The sequence below is a fragment of the Equus asinus genome, chromosome 8, assembly GCF_041296235.1.
Source record: "Equus asinus isolate D_3611 breed Donkey chromosome 8, EquAss-T2T_v2, whole genome shotgun sequence".
Taxonomy (NCBI): domain Eukaryota; kingdom Metazoa; phylum Chordata; class Mammalia; order Perissodactyla; family Equidae; genus Equus; species Equus asinus.
The window spans coordinates 57,545,419-57,561,156 of NC_091797.1; the positions used below are offsets into that span (position 1 = coordinate 57,545,419).

Here is a 15,738-nt window from a genome sequence, read left to right on the forward strand (position 1 = left end):
CCTGGGTTTAGATAGTCAAAACAGATGGATCTGCTCTCAGATGCTCTCAAACTTTTTATAGCCTCAAAACCCCAACATGTAAATCTAAGAGCATAGTTGCAAGGACTGAGTGTGGTTAGCTGCCCAAACTCCACCCCTTTTTCCCACCTAAACCCCAAGGCCCCTGAGATTGCTCAGATGAATGCAGTGGTTTTTGTGTCGTTGTTGTTTTTTTTAAAAAGACCTGTTCTTTGCAATCATTTATTTTCAAAGAAGATCCTCTCATTTCATTTATTTCCTGTTGTCTCAGTGGCAGGAATGCAGAGAGTCGTTGAAGATGTGCACAGACTTCTGGTTCATTGCAGGTGAAGATTTGAATCCTAGATGTGACTTTGAACCAACCAGAAGACATGTTCCCGAGACTCAAACCCATTCTGAAGAACAGTCAAGGAAATATTTTCTCTGGATGCCCTCACAGCAGCAGACACTGGTTTTCTAAATGGTTTAAGACTGGCAGAGATTGCTCCATAGGACCTTTGAGTTCAACTGAAGGCAAGCCCTTTAAACTTAAACAAGCCCTTCCAGCTCCCAGGAAATGACCACTTTCTCGGTCCCTAAGTGTTCCCACTCAGTTTTTTAATAATGGTCTCTTCATTTTCACACAGACTTACATATTATTTCCATTTACTTGTTGGCATAAACATACACTTATTTATTGAAATATTAGCTTGCAGAATGACACCAAGAATTATAAGAGCTCATAGAGGGCCTAAGGTCATACATAGGAGCCTGAAGAACAGTGAAAGCAGAGAAACAATTAAAATGCTATGTTACATTTGTAGTATTTGTCACAGTTTACAAGGCATTTTTACACGTATGATCTATAATAATCCAAGTTCTTGGTGGCAAATAACAGAAGCTATTTCTGGCTAATTGCAGCAGAAATAAATCTATTGAAAGGACAATGGGTAGTTCACAGAATTTACATGAACACCAAAGCAGGGAGAACAATCAGGACCTGAGAAGACTTGCTTCCTTGTGACACAACCAAAGTCATGCCACAGTCACATATGGTCTGAAAGCTGTGCCAGGCTCTGCCATCACTGGGCATCTGCCACCACTGCCTCTGTCCTCTGGGATTGCCCTCTCATAGTCCCTAAGTCTTTGTGTCCCTCCCTCCAGATTCAAAGTTCCAGGTGGGCACATCTGTTTGGCCACATCTGTGCTCTAGCTATTGGTGAGGTGAATGAGAGGAGAGAATAGCCACTCCCCTCACCCCTCACCTCTTCATGCACAGAACTGAGTCACTGCATTAGTTTCTCTTACTAGGTAATAAATTACCACAGACTCAGCAGTTTAAAATGACACAAATTTATTATCTCACAGTTTCTGTGGGTCTGAATCCCAGCACAGCCTTGATTACAAAGCTGTCATCAAGTTGTTGGCTGGGCTGTATTCTCATCTAGAGGCTCAACTGGGGAAGAATCTCTTTTCAAGCTCCCTCACATGGTGGCAGAATTTTTCCTTTGCAGCCACGTGTCTGAGACCCCTGCTTTTTTGGTAGCTATCAACTTGGAACAATTCTCAGCTCCTGGAAGCCACATGCAAGTGCTTGCCATGTCCACGGGCTCACCTCTCCATAGGCAGTTTACAGCATGACTATTGGCTTCTTCAGAGCCAGCAGGAGTATCTCTACAGCTTCATATCTTCCCTTAGGAAGGCTCCAGTTCCTCGTTTAAGGGTTCACCTGATTAGGTCAGACCCACCCAGGATAATCTCCCTTTTGACTAACTCATAGTCAACTGACTAATAACTTATTCTTAGGAGTGAAATCCTATCATATTCACAAGGGTCTCACCCACGCTCAAAGGGAGGAAATTAAATGGAGTATGTATACCAAGGGATGGGGATCTTGGGGCCCATCTTACCAGTGAATGACAAGTACCTCCCACTTTATCTCATTGGTGTAGCAGATCAGATATACATTTTCCAGCTTTACAGAGGAAAAAATAAGACTCCGAGAAGTCAAGCGATTTGGTTGTAGCCACAGAGTTAAGAAGAGGCTGAGTTGGAACCCAACATCAGAATTTTTGACAGTGCTCTTTCCAATGGTAAATGGAAATAAATAGTAGTAAATATAAACATTCATTATGATGTTTACTGATGCTACAGGTTCTGACGGCAATAAGAAAAGAAGAGTAAAGATGGGAAGTTATGACTAATGATCCCAGGGCCTGCTACTGGAGTCTGTCTTGAGCTACAGGAAACAATGCCAACAAAGAACGTGAGCTGGCTGTTTGATGGTAGAGAGAATGACATGCATCTGTGACATGATTGCTATTTATAAAAGAAGCAACTCAGAGAGTGTTTTAAAGATGAATACGCAAGGGAGCAGAGGTCTCCCAAAGAGACCAAACAGGAGCTAGAGAGATGGCCACCAAGGCCCTGCAGTTTTCTCTAGCTCTCTGCACTCCTGTGTGTCACTTGCTTCCTGTTCTCCCCTTCACAGTTCAGAGACCATCCTGCCTTCCAAGGAACCTTCCCTTCGGCAGGGTTATGAAGAGAACTTGAACTTATGTCAAGCTAACCATATTATTTTCTTCATCATCATCCTGGAAGGTTCCCAAAGAAGCTTTTGAAAGGCAGGATATAGAAAGATAAAAGGGCTGAGGGTCTCAGCGTTATGGCTTGACAGTCTACAAGCAACAAACTTTTGTTGTCTAAGAATATATAAGTAAAAGCTAAACAGGCCTCTGAACCCATGTCTGTGCATGAAAAACATAAGGGTATAGTAGAGAGAGCAGCATTTTAAAAAATATATTCAAATGTGTCTGAAGCCATAATGGTGTGTTTAACCTCTTCTATTCACATGTATGGCACCTGTAAGAAGTAACAATAAAGTTACTGGAAAAATTTTGTGCCAGTCCTGCCCCTGCCACTGTCTAGCCATGTGGCCTAGGAGACATAATTTAGCCTGTCCAGGCCTCAATTTTCTCATCTGTAAAAATAAGAAGTTAGAAAACTTGATTTTTAAATGGTCTTCCAACTTTAAAATTTAGTAATTCTTCAATAGGCTAGATAATGTGCAATAGTCAATATTAAGGCAAGACCAGCCTCCTCTCTCATCTTTAGATGGAAGGAGGGTTAGTTCATATTAATCACAGGCAACCATGAACTTGATTGTACTTTGCATTATATTCAACTAAAAGCATTATCTAGTTCTTTTGCCGCCTGTGGGACTACTTACCCTAGCTGTATCTCTGTCCTTGTTAGTGCCTTCAAGTCGATTCTGACTCTAGTGACCCTGTGTACGGCAGAGCAGGGCCCTCCTCAGTCTCTTTACACCATCCTCTCACCTTCCAGTGCTGTATCAGCCAATGCTTTGCTGCTATTCATCGGGTTTTCATGGCCAATTTTTTCAGAAATTGCCAGGTTCTTCTTCCCAGTCTGGAAGCTCCACTGAAACCTGTCCACCCTGCTGGTACATAGCTTTCAGCAACACAGCAACACTCAGCCACCACAGTGTGACAACTGACAGACAGGTGGTGTGGTTCCCCGGCCGGGAAACAAACCAGGGCCACGGTGGTGAGAGGGCTGAGTCTTAACCTCTAGACCACCAGGGCTGGCTAGCCATATATCCAGCTATCTAGAATCATGCACACACACACACACACATCAGAAATACAAAGACAGTACAGCGACCAGGTTAACAGAGAGGAGTAGCTGAGTTAGCAGAGGCCTATGGAAGAACAGAAGAATAGAAGAAATACTAGACCCATGCAAGCTTTCGAAAATCGACATTATCCACATGCATCACAATTAATTATAACAATCATCTCCTTGTACAACAAACACACTGCTTGACCCTATGCTCATGTTTTATTCATTTATTTTTTAGCATGTCTTTTCTACTTTATTTTCTCCCTTAGCCTGTTAATTAACTGCAGTGAAAGATAAGAGAGGTCCTCATCACATGGTCTTTTTGGCCTGTCCTTGCTACCTACTATTTTAAAGCACTCTCAACACTTCAAAAACAGCAGTACGTTTTGGCATGACCCACAAGATAACCAGTTCTCCTCTTTTAACCCCTTGCTTTCAGTTTTTATTGCAGAAGAGAAAGGCACAGGCGTGCTAGACCAGAGCCAGCCCTGTCTGAAACACAAGTGGAATATCTGGGACAAATGCCCACTTTAGTTTACTAATCTATGTAGGAAGAATGCATATTCTTGCTATGACCTTCTTGAAAGCCAACTGTATTCTCTTCCCCAGAGATATGGAATTGCATTTTTTGAGGAAAAGGTAAAAAGACTGCATTTTGTTGCCATTTCTGCTCCACATATTCCTGTAGCCAACACAGACTGAACATTCCTATAAAGCCTTTATCATCAAGGTAACTTCCTCGTTTAACACATGCTACCTCAACTTTGTCATCCACAATTCAACTTCAGTGACTCCCTACTTGTCCAATACCTTAACTATTCTCCTACAGTCAGAAATTACCTACTAATTGCCTTACTCGGTGGGCATGGTGCTTTCACTACTCAACCCATCTGAGGTCAAGTTATTGTTAAGTGCTCCCTCTTTTGTGAAAATCTCTCCTCCTTTGGCTTTTGTGCCTTCTCTCCTTATTACCTCTTACCAGTGTGATCACCCCTTTTCTGTCTTCTTTGGGACTTTCCTCCTCTCCCTGCCCCTAGATGTCAGTGTTCTTCAGAGCTCTGTCCCAGAACCCTTTGCTCTTCTCATTCTACACACTGTTCGGGATGATTTCATCCAAATTCGTAGCTTCACTCACCACTCCCTTAATGACTACTTCTAAATCTTCCTCCAGCAAAGATCTCCCTTCTGGAGTCCAGATTTATGTATTCAAATCCCTACTAGAAATCACCATGAAGATGTTCCCCAGACACCTCACACTCAACTGGGCTGTCTTAGCGTGCTCAGGCTGCCATAACAAAATAGCACAGACTGGGTGCTTAAACAACAGAAATTTATTTCTCCCAGTTCTGGAGGCTTGGAAGTCCAAGATCGAGGCTCCAGCCAATTCGGTTCCTAGTGAGGGCCCTCTTCCTGGCTGGCAGACAGCACCTTCTCGCTGTGTGCTTATATGGCCTTTACTCAGTGTGTGCACATGGAGAGAGAAAGATTTCTTTGTCTTCCTGTTCTTTTAAGAGCACTGTCTTCATCACAGAGTACCACCCTCATGACCTCATCTAACCCTAATCACCTCCCAAAGACCCCATCTCTGAACACCATCACTTTAGGGCTTAGGGCTTCAACATATAAATTTGGGGGAGGGGCACAAATATTCAGTTCATAACCTGGGCCCAAACCAAATGCCTATCTTTCCCTCCCAAATCTGCTCCACCTCGTCTCAGTGGAGGACAGTACCACCCACACAGTTGCCTAACTAGTAACTGGGAGGTCACCTTCTAGGTCCTCTGTATCTGTTTTCTCATCTGTAAAATAAGAATATTGATAGTATCTACTTCACAAAAATTGAGATCAAATGAGTCAATACATACAAAACGCTAATAAAATGCAGGACACAAAGTAAGTTATTGTACTATTGCCTATTAAATTTTTTCTTAAATTTCTTCTTTTTACTAACCCCACAAAAATGCTCTAGATCCTACCTACCATAATATCCTTGGAGCTACCTCCTTTCCCCACCCTGCCCTACTCTACTGCCTTGGCTTTGGGCAGTTCACTTCACACATAAAATACTGGAATTGCCCCCTAGCTAGTGTTTCTGCATTCTCTCAGCTATCTGTCTAATCCTTGCCACGCATAGCAAAGAGAGTAATCTTTTCAAACTGTAGTTATCATCGCATTTCTCTGGTCTAAAGTTTTTATTGACTCCTTGTGCTTTCAGACAAGTTCCAATTCCTCAGCATTACCTAAAATGCTCATCATGGGATAGCCCCTGCTTAACTCTCCAGTTAAGCAGCCCCTTGCTATAACTCTCCTGTTATAGAGCCTGTTGGGAGAAGCAGTCCGCCACGGGTGCTGAGTGTCCCTGCATATTCTTGCTGAGTATGCCAGACTGCAAGACTCATCCATCTTCTGACAATGAGCCGTTCCTGTAACTAGTCACATAGGCATCTAAGTAGGTCAAAGTGACCACAGCATGGTTACTGTGCAACGGCTTGCTCTCTTGAAGAGGGAGACTAGAGAGCTTGCTTAAAAGGTGCTGTGCCCTTGGCTCTGGATTTCTCAGCTGCAAAACAAGCTCACTGAATGTATATCCATCTGAGTCCTTCATATCATCCATGTGGGATTTGGGGAAAAGGGCCATGGATGCAAATATGCTGATACTCATGCTGCTTGCTATACCATTAATATTAAAGCACTTTGTCTCTGGTCCGGGAGGTTTGTATCATCTGCTAGCATCCACGAAACTGTGCTAAGCTAACTTGTTAGTTTGCAAGTAGGAGAAGATACCATACCTGTCATGGTCTTTGACAGCCCCATCTCCTCCTTTCTCTTGTTCTCTCTCTCATCCTATGCTCCAGTTGTACTGAACTGTTTCCTGCCCCTGTGCCTTAAAAGATACTGATCCCTCTTCTCTAAATCTTATTCCCTCTGTTTTCAACCAGCTAAAAGTACTGTCTCCTCCAGGAAGCTTTCCAAACTTTTAGTATGATTTTGATGCCCTTCGTCTCCTCTCCCATAGCACCCTCTGTACATCTCAGTCAGAGCTCTTGCCACAGTGACTGTGGCTTATTTCACTCACACCGCTTCTCCACTGGACAGAAGGCATCTTGAAGGTAGGGGGTTTGTTTTATTTGTCTTTGTAGGCCTTGTGTCTAGAGGCTTCATCCAGCAACACTTGGTACATATGTGTTCAATAAATGTGACACGATTAAATGAATGACTAGACCCTAATAGGTTTGACTCATTCTGAAGGATGAGCTTGGAAATAAATTATCCTTTATCTCTCCCTTTGCCTTCCACACTTTTTTTCTCTCTTTTTACCTTCCCAACTCCTTTTTTGTTTTTTCCTATTCTAAGCTACAGCCTACTCTGTGTGTTTAGCTAGATGCAAATAGAGTGAAGTGAGGCAGAAGTGTGACCGCAGAGCAGTGAGGTGGATCCATGCACCATATGGGAAAATTGATCTCACCTTATATAATCAGGGCCTAAAGAGAAAGATCCAACTTCCTTCCTTCTCCTGAATTTCCTGAGAAATTGCAAACATGGATTAAGTAGCAGGGATGAGGTGGTGTTTGTATTTGTTGATATTTTAAAATTTCTCTCTCTCTCTCTCTCTAACAGAGCCCTCCTGGAGAAAAACAATAGGCCACGGTAAAAGAAAATTGCCTAGGACCCTGACGGACTTCAGACAAATTTGCTACTGCCACAGTGGAACACTCAGCTGTCAATGAACCCTCTTTTCCACCTACAGAATCCCTAGGCAGCAAACACCATAAATACAGAAGCTACATCCTGACACGTGTTAAATAAAGGCAGACGCTCATAAACAATGTTCACAGTATAATGAGTAACCCCAGGCAAGCTACTTTAAAAATAAACATTTTCATGGGGAAACTAATAAAATCTTCTTTCCTAAGGAAAGTCTATGTCCTCTCCTACTTCCTTAATTACTGTCCTGATGTTGACCACATCTTATCAGTGTACTAAAAGATAAAGTGGCTAAGACCTCATCCTAGTGCACCTTAAAAGTAAGCCAGTTACTAAGCTATTCTCTCTCAGCGTCAAACTCATCTTTCCATACTCAGCATTGTGATTCTGGCACTGACTCTGCAAACTCCATTTCTGCTTTGCCAGCTCCCTCCATGCTTGTCTCTTCCAATAGGGTTGATGGAGGAAGAAGGGACTTGTTCTTCTTGCTTGTTTACCATTATTGTCAGTGTCACCCAGCCTCACTTCTTCATAATTTTAAAGAACCTCACTCGTCTCCCATAAATGGCAAAGAGCCCATCCCCGCGGGGCAGCATTTTCATGGAGTGTGTTTCTGCTCGCTTTCCTGCTCACTTCCACTTGCTAACAGCACTCAGGGCAGACTCTGCTTTCCTTCCTGTCATGTCCTCATGCTTACCTCTTCCCTTTCTTCTCTGTCTTTCACAGCACCCAGGGAGATCACAGCACTGTCCATTTATAGGACAATTGCTAAAATAGCAACCAAGGTGAGACCCAAAACTAGCAGCCAAGAAATAAATATTTGTGCTTATGTGCTTAAAAATAACCAATCTGGAATGACATAATAGGAAAAATCCAGATGAAACCACATTTGCCCTGGTATGAAGTCACCAATGGCTTTGCTGCTGGATGCACTTTTTCCCTTTAGTACCACAAATGTTTGAAAGCAAAAATAATCTCCTGCAATTCTTAATCTTTCTTCGCTCCAAAACACACTAAGGAATTAAAATTTTTCATTTATTGTCCAGCATTGCTTTTTCCATTTGAAAGGAATAAATTGAGGTGCCAGCAGTTTTAGTGATCTCATAATTTTCAGCTCAACTCAAAACTTAAAGCTTCATTAATTTCTTGAAGAGATTAAGCAGCTTTTTTTTTTTGGTGGGGGGAGGGATGGGAAGAAGGTGAAAGAGGCAGGAAAAGGAAAAGAAGCAGCAGACTGCCATCGCTGTCCCCCTCCACCTCTGCAGCCAGATTTGCTCATCACATAGATCAGCACCTTGCTATGCACTCCCCAACCCTTCTCTGCCCTTCTGTGTTCTAGAAGTAGGTAGGAAACTGGATGAACATCTTCAGAATGCTCATCGGCAGCCTGGTTGCTGCCCCCAGAGTTGTCTGCAAAACTATGCTAGGGCTCTCATCAATTTTTCGGGCGTAAACGATTTGAATAAGGATGTCAATAATGTGCTAAACAAACTGTGAATGACTTGTTAGTAGAAATGCTAGGTAAAACTTTCCCTGGGCAAATTAGAGTCCAAAAAAATTTAACAAGCAGACCAACAAGGATATTTAGGTCCAAACTTATGTATCAGATAAGGGAAGGTTGGCACATGTGATAAAGATGAGGCAGTTCATCGACTGAAGATTCCACATAAATCATCCATACGACATGGTTATTTATATGATCGCACATGATTGCCTGGTAGGGGCCCCTCCCACATATTCTCGTAGCACTCTTTCTGTATCCTCTTGCAGGGCTCATCACACAGTATTGCAATAGTCTATCTCCTCTACTACATTATAAGCTCCCTGAGGGCAGGGACTATGACTTTTTCTTTCTTTCTTTCTTTTAATCCACAAGTCTAGCATACTATAAGACCCAGTGTGGGAACTTAATGTCAACTGTCATAATGAAGTGGACTATAGCTTTTAACTGTAAAACTTGATACAATTTCTACTATACCAAAATGAAGTTACCTGAAGATTGCAATACTATTTGTACTGTATTATAATGTTGTATAATCATTACATAATGATATACATATAATGGTATGTAATGTATTATATGAGATGGTACAGTGATCAAGGGTGAGCGCTCTGAAGTTAGACTGCCTTGGTGCTGGTCCTCTCTCCACCGCTTACTGGCTGAACAGCCTTGATCAATTTCCTTAGGTTTTTCTATACCTCAGTTTCTCTATCTATAAAATGGGGATATAATCAGCACCTAATTCCTAGGGCTATTGTGAGAATTAAATGAAGTAATGCACATAAGGCATGTAAGCAGGCCTGGCACAAGGTAAGCACTCCATGTATTTTAATTATATTGTTATTAGTAACAGTATTAAAATAATGATGATGATCACAGTGACAACTCTATATTTGAAATTATAAGACAGTGACAGACTGGGAGACAATATTTGCAACATAGAAAACAGACGAAGGAGTAGCAAATAAAAACATCAAAATTAAATTTTAAAAAATGACATGAAAAAATGAGGAAAAGAGGGGCCAGCCCAGTGGCATAGTGGTTAAGTTCACACATTCCACTTCGGTGGCCTGGAGTTCGCCAGTTCGGATCCTGAGCATGGACCTATGCACCGCTCATCAAGCCATGCGCTGGCAGGAGTCCTACATATAAAATAGAGGAAGATGGGCATGGATGTTAGCTCAGGGCCAACATTCCTCAGCAAAAAGAGGAGGATTAGCATTTGGCAGCAGATGTTAGCTTAGGGCTAATCTTCTTAAAACAAAAACAAAAAACACAAGGAAAAGAAATAAAAGGCAATTCACTGCAGTAGAAATTCAAATAGCCATCAACCATATAAGCCCAAACTCATTAATAACTTGGAAAATGTAAAGTAAAATCTGTGAAATGACATTTCTCATCTGCCAAGTAGGCAAAAACTTCAAAGTCAGGTGATAGCAAACGTTGGCAAGTGTCTAGAGTGACGGGAATGCTCATACACAGGTACACAGGTGCTGGAGGTGTACATTGGCACGAAAACCTTGAAGGGCAATTTGGCAGCATGCATTAAAATTGAACACGTGAATGTCCAAGAATCTGACGGTCTTCACACCAGGGCTATGCAAAGGGTCCGCGAGCACGGAGAGTTTTACCAGGCTGACCTAAGAGCCTGCCTGTGCCCTTTCCACATCATCCCACATCTTCCTTCAGAACATTGCTCCTGAGTTCAGAAACCTTGGGTAAACAAACAAAAGCAAAGCCTACTTTAGTGATTACTTAGGGCACCACACACCTTTGGTCTTCCAGTTTTCCCTATATCACACACATTTCTGTTAAGGGTGAAGTTTTGGGTTAAAATGGGACACTCAGGGGGCTGGCCCCGTGGCCCAGTGGTTAAATTCGCGCGTTCTGCTGCAGGCGGCCCAGTGTTTCGTCGGTTTGAATTCTGGGTGCGGACATGGCACTGCTCATCAAGCCACACTGAGGCGGTGTCCCACATACCACAACTAGAAGGACCTACAACTAAGAATATACAACTATGTACCGGGGTGCTTTGGGGAGAAAAAGGAAAAAAATAAAATCTTTAAAATGGGACACTCAGTTGCATGGTAGGGAGGAGAGGAAGTGATAATCAGTTTCATTAACATTTTGCCTCTGTTATTCACAGACTAATGTCAGAAATTACAGCGTTTTTGGTGGTGGTTGGGTGGGGGGAGTTCATGAGAGCAAATCATGAGTAAAATATTTTTAATGCTCTCTGACTTTTTTCCTGTATTTGGGTGTAGGCAATTCTGTGAGGCTATCCTCAATATTTATGCCTAAAACGTATCACTAGCTGGAAAGAAAAATACCTTTGAATAGCCAAAAGAGGACATGTTAGTGACTCTGATATTTTTAAATGTACCTGAAAATGTTTTTCTGGAACTACCAAACTGCTCAAAGTAAATTGGATAAAATCCATAAGTAAGACCTGTGCATAATTTCTTTCTGATTTGGTGTGTGCTCTTCAACAAACCAGCTAAAATGCACATCTATTCCAGTTGAAGTTAATTCTCATCTAACTTTATTTATAAAACACTTAATGCTTTCTACTCCTGTAACAAAAAAATAAATAAAATTATATACTCGCTTCTAGACCGATGCATTTTAGCAGTAGGTAGCTTTCTCTTCCTTTAAATATGAGGAAAAGTTTTAACCTGAGGTCTAGAAATTAATACAGTATGGTATCTATACTTGGTTCTAATTTAATTGTTCCTCATAGCAGAATACATGCACACAAATACATTCACCAAAGAAATACGGTGCTTTTTATCATATGCCTCACTTCAAAAGTAATTTACAATTTTAGCAAAATAGTGTGTTACATTATTATAAATTAAATAACAAGAAACAACACCTCAATTTATTTTCTTATTTGCATAACATTATTAAGTGAATAAATTAATTATATTACATCCACATCGTATAAATCTCTTTACAATATGCATTCTGAAATTTATTTTCAGTAGTTTTAGTAGTAGTTGATATTTACTCAATATTAAATTCAAAGAATACTTAAGATTTTTGAATTCTAATAACATTTATTTGAATTAAAAATGATGTTAAACTGATAGATTTAACAAAGTATATTCATTTTGTCAATATAGGGAGGAGACTTTTTATGAATTAAATGAAATACATCTGCAGCTTCAGGTTTTGATGAAAATATATTTTAAAATATGATAAGATAAATATTTTTATCAGTAAATTAACAATGTTTCTATATTTCACCTACTACAGATATTTTTGATGTCCCGCTGTATATCCTAAGGGCCCACCTCTGAGTTCACTGCACCTTCTAGTGGTAAGGGCCCAAGTCTTTCTGCTTCTCTGCCCAAGGAGGGCTGTCTCTGGTATTCAGCCAGGTACAAGGGCAGGGACTGAAAGTGCATAAATTCCCAACGTCCTTGTTCTTTAGTGCGACAGTTCTGAGGTGCATTCTACGGGATACTCAGAAGGTCCCCATTAGGATGTTCTTTCTGGGATCAACTCTCAGATAAATTTCTTGAACTCAAGACCTCATCTTAGAGTTTGTTTTGGGAGGAACCCAAGCTAAGACACCAACCTGTTCTAAACAAGGTGCTTTAGTGAAAGAGCAACACAGGGAACTAAGAGCTGTTTGGTAAGTCAGGTGTGCCTCCCAGAACTTGAGGCTCTGAGTCACTCTCATAACTGGGTAACAGGTCTTTTGTGTGTTGGGTGGTTTTCAACTTTCACTAAAAGAAGAATTTAATAGAATTTTTAGCAGAGAGAGTACTAAAAATAATTTTTATAATAAATTTCCAGGTGATATTTGGCATAGAATTTGGGTAGAACTCAAAGAATTGGATGAAATTGCTATAATAAACACCTTTCATTCCCATTTATTTATTACTATGAATAAGTTTTCTCAGCAGTTACTTCTATAAAGGGGTGAGGGCAGGGATAAACTTCACACAGAATCTGCACGGTTCTAACATTAAGTCATTCGTCAATGGATACGTGAGCTAATTGGAGGGAGGGACATCATTTGTATCATTGCAAGAGAAACATTTTCAATAAAATCTTATTTTTTCTGTTTAATAAATTACAAAATAATAATTTTATAAAGTAGTTTCATTGTCTTGATCATCATTTAACAATAACAATGGCAACAACTCAACCTAGAAGGAAGTTTAAATAACACTTACAACCTTATGATCCCAAGAAATAAAACATATTTCAAAATTTCAATTTCCATGCACAGTTTTGTCAAAGAGAAGCATAATGGGGTGGTCAAAAAAGAGACTTTCTGGTATTAAAATATGTTACATGAAGGTAAAATTCTGTGGGAGAATTGGAATGGAAAGCAAAAAAAGGAAAGATATAAAATTTCCATTGGAAATTACGCAGGCATTTTTAAATAGATTATAATTATTGAATCAAATTGTTATGGTATTTAGATTCCTTTGGACACCCTTAAAAGAGTAACCGTTTTATTTTGACGCCAAATTTTGACATCAATATTTACACGACAAAAATTTTATCCTTTGGAACTGTTTAAATCTATGATTTAAATTGTTAAGTGTCAATATTAAACTGTGTGAAGGGTACACAGTTTTTCCAAATTCTTTTTCGGGTTATGCAAGAAATAAATTTGAAGACTACGGGTTGTATTTTGTCTGCTCCAACATTCACGCATTGAAGTCTCAACCCCAGTACCTCAGAATGTGACTGAATTTGGAGATAGGCCCTTTCTGGATGTAATCAAGTTAAAATAAGGTCATTAGGGTGGGCCCTAATCCAATACATTTGGTGTTCTTATAAAAAGGGAAATTTGGACACAGAGACAGAGGAAAGACAATGTAGAGACACAATGAGAAGACAGCTATCTACAAGCCAAGGGAAGCCTGGAACAGACTCTCCCTCACAATCCTCAGAAGGAACCATCCCTGCCAACACCTTGATCTCAAAATTCTAGCCTCCAGAACTGGGAGAAATAAATTCGAGTTGTTTCAGCCATCCGGCCTGTGGTACTTTCTTACAGGAGCCCTAGAGAACTAGCACAAAGACCACTCTCTTGGAGAAGCTCACACTCACAGACAAAGAGAAATGTTAAGGGACATTTGTTGCCTCATTCTTTGCATTAGGGGAATAGACGATTAAAATGTGGTATCGCAGCATTCCCTGTTCTGTGCTTGGGAGACGTTCCTGGAAATGGGCACACAGTTCCAGGTTCTTCTGATACTATCCTTTTGGAGACATGCTCCTGGCATCCAAAACTGGCAGACGCTCTTCCATTCTCTTCAGATCCCTGAAATCGTGCATTCCTTGGGCCATAGTTCCTTTACCTTTAGCTTCTTTCCGTGCAATTGTTTGGCAATCTTTGGGAATGCAGTGATCTTTTTGACACACTTCATAATGTCAAAGGACTTCCTCTAGTTCCTAAGTTGCTAGCTAATTTTTTTACCCTCCATTATTTTCTTAAATGTGCCCCTTCCCCACACATCTATAAGACTTGAATTTTAAAATCCAGCATGATTCTCTTTCTTTGTTTCTTTGCAGCAAATCTGGTTTTATTTCCTCTTATGCTATGGGGCAAAATTGTCAGAATCTAAAATATCTGGCAGAAATACACACACCTAAAAGATGGATTGATGTGACAAATGGCTGAATGAATAGACAGGTCTGTGATAAAGTAAATGCAGTAAAAGATCAATTGTAGAATCTATGCTGGGGATGTATGTAAAATATTATCATAAAAACATAAAACTTCAACTTCGCTGTATGTTTACAAATTCTCATAATAAAATATTGAAAAAACAATGAAAAAATAAATGACAAGGCTGGCCTGGTGGCACAGTGGTTAAGTTCGCGTGGTCCGCTGCAGCAGCCCAGCATTCGCCAATTCGGATCCTGGGTGCAGACCTACACACCACTTGTCAAGCTATGCTGTGGCACATCTCACATATAAAGTAGAGGAAGATGGTCATGCATGTTAGCTCAGGGCCAGTCTTCTTCAGCAAAAAGAGGATTGGTGGCAGATGTTAACTCTAGGCTGAACTTCCTGGAAAAAATTTAAAAATTAAAAAAAATAAATGACAAAGTGTCTACAGCACAGAGTAAACAACACATTACAGAACACATCTTACTCAGGTGACCAAGCATAAGATGACCTGTGATAGGTCATGTTGATAGCATGTGTCCTTGATGTGTTGTGATGAGAATGACCCTCTACCTCTGTGATTTTCCTCCCATGAACAGATAAGCCCAGTCTAACCATGAGGAAGACATCATGCAAATCCAAAATGAAGGACCGTCTACAAAATATCTGACTAATAAACCTTAAAACAGTGAAGGTCATCAAAACCAAGGAAAGTCTACGAAACAGTGACAACTAAGAGGAGCCTAAGGAGATATGGTGACAAAACGTAATGTAGAATCCTGGATGGGATCTCAGAACAGGAAGAGACATTAGGCAAAAACTAAGGGAATATGAATAGAGTACGGGTTTTAGTTAATAACAGTATATCAATTTTGGTTATAAATTTTAACAAGTGCACCATATTAATGTAAGATGTTAACAATAGGAGAAACTCAGTGTAGAATATACGGGAACTCTGTTTTATCTCCACAATGTTTCTGTAATTCTAAAGCTATTCTAAAATAAAAAGTTTATTTAAAAAACACATAGCAAATAACTAGCTGAAATAATTAACGTTACTTTGTAATTATATTACAGATGCTGTTGGATATATAAGCCTCTAAAATGCAGTTGTGAGGTCCTTCTCTGTGTCCCTATAGAGTAAATGTTTTGACTTCCAATGTTGACCATTGTAATATGGACTAAAAAGCAAGGCCAAGTCACAGGAATTGTGTGTGGAATTAAAGTTTCTAGTCAGTTCAGTTGGTATCAT

At 40.3% G+C, this 15,738-nt stretch overlaps 2 long non-coding RNA genes across 10 annotated transcripts in view; both read right to left on the reverse strand.

The window, feature by feature from the left end:
- The window catches only part of LOC123287008 (uncharacterized), a 71,174-nt gene extending 67,698 nt beyond the window's left edge, over nucleotides 1–3,476 (reverse strand). For 4 of the 9 annotated variants that reach the window (XR_011505206.1, XR_011505205.1, XR_011505203.1 and 1 more), the window contains exon 1: nucleotides 3,227–3,476. This is a non-coding gene — a long non-coding RNA (uncharacterized lncRNA). The remainder of the gene's footprint in view (nucleotides 1–3,226) is intronic. The other 5 variants (XR_011505202.1, XR_011505204.1, XR_011505208.1 and 2 more) reach the window with 2 other exon arrangements.
- An 8,077-nt stretch (nucleotides 3,477–11,553) lies between these two features.
- Nucleotides 11,554–15,738, reverse strand: part of LOC123287010 (uncharacterized) — a 60,989-nt gene continuing 56,804 nt past the window's right edge. The window contains exon 3 of the long non-coding RNA XR_011505209.1: nucleotides 11,554–14,888. This is a non-coding gene — a long non-coding RNA (uncharacterized lncRNA). The remainder of the gene's footprint in view (nucleotides 14,889–15,738) is intronic.